At 36.5% G+C, this 4,714-nt stretch overlaps 1 protein-coding gene across 2 annotated transcripts in view; it reads right to left on the bottom strand.

Moving 5' to 3' along the window:
- Nucleotides 1–4,098: 4,098 nt before the first annotated feature.
- Nucleotides 4,099–4,714, bottom strand: part of CSTF2 (cleavage stimulation factor subunit 2) — a 1,531,011-nt gene continuing 1,530,395 nt past the window's right edge. For both annotated transcript variants that reach the window (XM_044057611.1, XM_044057609.1), the window contains one exon: nucleotides 4,099–4,714. This exon is cut by the window's right edge and continues 610 nt beyond it. The gene's annotated coding sequence lies outside the window, so the exon portion shown is untranslated.

The raw sequence follows: 4,714 nt of genomic DNA, 5'->3' as shown, positions 1-4,714 counted from the left end.
ATGAACCAGAACGACCAATATGTGAAGTCGAGGGTGAACAGGAATCAAGGTCGCACGCGGAACAGACGGAACCAGCGCAGGAGATAATCCAACCATTTTCTGAAAATCCCCAAATAATTTCAAGCTCAGAAGGGGATTTTACAATTTACAACTATACTATTTTAAATATACCCCAGGATATGGTTGATTTTTTCTCCAAGGGTTTGTCGTTTGTTCCGGACACTAACATGGACCTTGTAAAAACTATAATAGACTTAAAACTATTTGTCCATAAAATGAATTTGAATGCCTTAATGGGGGCAGGTTCTACTCTCACTAACCCTCTTAGGGTTTCAAGTTTGTTCAACCCACCATTACATACAAATCTATACTCCTTCGAAAAGATGTGTGAGATTAACTTAAGAGCTATTAGCACTAACAATGCCACTAATAGGAATGTGAACACCAATATCAATAGAAACCAACGTGACTTCATTAAGCTATTACGTGAATGTAATATAAGGGTAATGAAACCCGACAAAGGGGGTGGGCTTGTCTTCATGGATCAAAATATTTATGTTGAAAACATGAAGAAACACCTCAATACTAGAGTTTACGAACTAGTCAGTTTAAATGAGGTAAACATCGCACATAGAAGAATCAAGTCCACCCCAGATGACCTCTTCTTGGAAGGTGCCATTGACATTGATTTGCATAATTATTTGACCATGATAGCTCCTAGAACACCAGTTTTATTTGGCACACTCAAAATCCACAAGAAAATCATTGACCCCCCCCCCCCTTTTAGACCGATAGTTGATAGCCATGGCTCTATTACTTATGGGTGTGCTAAATACGTAGATAGTACTCTATGACCTTTAGTCGAACAAGAGTCACAAATTTGTAAGGACTCTTGGAGCTTTCTAACTGAGTTAAGCAAAATTCCCTTCCATCAAGAATATGGGTTTCTTACAATTGATGTTAGGGACTTCTATACTGTCATACCTCAAAGTTTAGGTCTCAAATGGATCAGAGAATTTATGGTACATAGACAAGTATGTGATAATACCATCTATATAGTGGAAACTCTGTTGGAGATTGTTTTAACTAACAACTTCATGTTGTTTGATGGACAAATATACCTCCAGAAAACCGGGGTAGCCATGGGTCACCCTGTGGAGGGAGCTTTGCCAATTGTATCATGGCACACTGGGAGAAGACCCTACTATTTAAAAACAATTTGTTTCAGAACAATGTTGCTTGGTATACTCATTACCAAGACGACATGTTCTTGGTCTGGAAAGGTCCCAGTGTTTTAGTCCCGGACTTCATCACTACTATCTCTTCTTTGACCCACTTTTTGAGTTCACCTACAATTTACAAGAGAATAATACCAACTTTTTAGATATTTATTTGTCCAAAGATCTACCTAATTTAAAGTATAAAAGTACCATATATAGGAAACCTACTTATTCCAACTCATTCCTCCACTTTACTAGTGGCCACCCCTACCATAAAAAAAGAGCCGTAGTTAAAGGTCAGATGGTGAGGGCGGCCAGGATGGTCTCTGACGAGACCGATTTTGTTGATGAATATGAACTATTGGGATCTATGTTCGTTAATAGAGGCTACCCTTCATCTATGGTGTCAAAAGTTTCTGCCGAAGTCACTTTTAAGCGCCAAATAGGCCATTTTAAACCACTTCTATGTAGTAACACCTTTCATACTAGCGAGGAAGTTGATGGCCAACTGCATAGCATCATTAAGAGTGAAACACAAAGTTTTCATACTAGTTTTTTATGTACATATAGTCTCCATTATTTTCTAATAAGAGAAATTTTAAATAAAAATTGGGCCCTAATAATTGAAGATAGTGGGTTAAAGAAATTGTTTGGAGATGAACCTAAAATAACCTATAGGAGAGGTGCCAATCTTAAAGTACTCCTTGAAAGTTTTAACAAGGATACACAAAGTAGGACTAAAGGAATGTTTAGATGTGGGGCATGCCACCAGTGTAAGCATTTAAACACAGAGCACCAGGTTAATATTAGAGGTAAGAATTATAAAATTCGTGGTGAGTATAATTGTGGGACTAATGGAGTGGTCTATTCAGCTTGCTGCCAGGGATGCGCTGCTTTCTATATAGGAAAAACTGAAAGAAAGATTATGCAGCGCATCTATGAGCATCAGTATGCCATTAGCAAGAATGATACCACAAATGGCCTTGCAAGGCATACAATAGAGTTTCCAGAACACAAGTTCAAATTTGCCATACTAAAACATGTAACAATCAACCAGAGAGGTGGACCCTGGCAAATAAAATTAGAAATGGAAGAACTATTTTGGCAAATTAGAACTGCAGCGTATTTACCTCCAGGGCTTAATGAGCATGTTTCTGTTAAATGCATTCTTAAATATCTTGCTCTGAAAAGGTAGTTACCCTGTTTCTAATTTTGTAGGCTTGTGTCCTAAGCTCTTATTTACTTATTCATTTATTTATTTATTAACTAATATTGGAATGTACTCTCCTTTTTCTTATATATTTCTAGCACACCACTCTATCTATATTAACTTGGTATACCATGCAAATTGTGGTTAGTCATCCTTCGATATGTGATCGATTTTTACAAATTTTCAACTATACAGTTTTGAAATACTATTTCAGGTTACATTATGATTACTGATCTTTTTTTATAGGGTAAAAAAGTTTTATTAAATACCTAAAGAAATGTTTTTTTTAAAACATTGGGTTTCTTTGAACTATATCGGGTTGGGTTTGTTCAGATTTAGAGATGCATTTAAACAAGTCGCTGACTTGTTTTGGGCATTTTTGCATACTTGTTATTCTGTGTCTAGGTTTCTTCTTTAAGAATATTTAATATGTTATGGTTTTAATTGAATAATTGATTTCTATATATTTTCTGTATAAAATGTTGCCTAATTGGTCTCTCATTTTGTCTGAAGAAGGAGAGGTATTGTCTGCTCCGAAAGCGCTTATCAAACAGTTAGTTTGTACCTTGGTTGCTCCGTCTCCATATTGCAATTTTTTGTTTTTAAACAGTCTTTTGGTTTTAATTTTGTTTTAGAGGGTAGGATTTAGTAGGAAATATGAAAAGTGAAGGCAAAAGAGATAACCTTAAAGAGAACTGGCTAAAGGAAGGTAATTATATCCTTTAAAACCAAAAAGAAAACCACTACACTTAGCTTGAGAGAAAGGCTTGGCACGTCTGTCGAGGAACACGGCAAACGATATCTAGAGAGACTATGAGAGGGGCATTGTCGGTAGGACTGAGCTGAGAGTTTTTGGTGGGCACGAGCTTGGTACCGGCTGTGTCAGTTCCGAGGATGGAACCAAAGTCCTATCAGTAAGGAATGAAGATTCACAACACCAGATTGTAAGTTAGTTAACTGTTTAATGATGCCTGCATACATACAGGCACCATACAAAACACGGACTTACACACATATAAAACAGAAATAAATATGGGTACAAAATCAGTGTCTCATAGGTATATTGAAACACACACACACAATGTGCTAGCAATTACACATGCTTTCTTGATTGTGTACGTGTTAGGTGTCTTATTGTGCTCAAATGAATAAAGAAATACATAAATAATGGAACGAATAATATCAGACACATGCATTGCACAGCATTACAATTCCTCTCCCTATACAAACACAAAGATAGAGGTCCTAGAGGTCCTTGCAAATGCTGCAGTTACTTGCAATAACGTTTTTCCCCATGCTTGCACCTGTGGTTACAAGGGGAAGGAAATACGTCCTTGTGGCTGCTGCTGCATCACTTTTGTTAGTTCAGTTTTATACTCACTTATTTTTAACACTTGCTAATCATGCCTCTTCAAATGTGCAGTTGAATATGTTGCCATGATGTCACAGATGTTTTTTTATATCAAGCTCTCCTTGTACATTAATACCTTGCTTGAAAATGCTTGCTCACAACTAGGTCTTCCTTTTATGCTCTGTCCATTATCTAAACCCTCTTACTTCATATGTCTGTCTGTGCTGTACTGAACACAAGTTCCAGTGTAGTTTGGATGTCTTAGATTCTATCACTATATTATCCACAAGATTTTACCACACAATCAAACTTGCCAATGTTTTTTTCCCCAAAGTTTATTCAGGCAAAGTACAGAAAACATAAATGTATGCAAATACATTTTCAGTCAAATTAACAGTTTAAATTAATTTAATTGTATTTTTTGTGAGCATGTTTAGGGTATGGGTAATATCGTAGCGCACTGTTCCGTAACCGTGACACCCAGACACCCTTGGGAACATGGGTTGAACTTGGTTAGGCTTGTAAGGGCCCTATGGCCATTATCCTAGTAACCTCCTAAGATCCTATGCTTTTTTAATGTCAGGAACTTCATTTTTTGGTTGTATACTCTTCTGGAACAATTTCTCCATTTCTTCTTGGTAAACAGCTTTTGTGTTCCTTTTAAATGTTTTCTGCCACAACAAAAATTAAACACTTGAAAGAGAGCAAACAGTAATCCAGGTACTGAACAGTCAGTTAAAATGTTTCTTCGTTCTCCTTCCCAGTTGTACAACTATGCCAAGTACTCTAAGCACATATGAAAATTCTGCTAGATGGCAGAAAAACTTATAAAATATATTTTCTTTAACTATGTAATACCAGCCTCCAAAGTAATTTTCCACGGTCATCCTCTAGTCATCCAAAAATTAAATTCTCTGTAGACTCACAAATCAC

The sequence above is a fragment of the Protopterus annectens genome, chromosome 15.part0 (assembly GCF_019279795.1).
Source record: "Protopterus annectens isolate FY-2018-M chromosome 15.part0, PAN1.0, whole genome shotgun sequence".
In the NCBI taxonomy this organism is placed as follows: domain Eukaryota; kingdom Metazoa; phylum Chordata; order Ceratodontiformes; family Protopteridae; genus Protopterus; species Protopterus annectens.
Note: the sequence above shows the minus strand (reverse complement) of the source record. Positions and strands in the feature narration are given on the sequence as shown.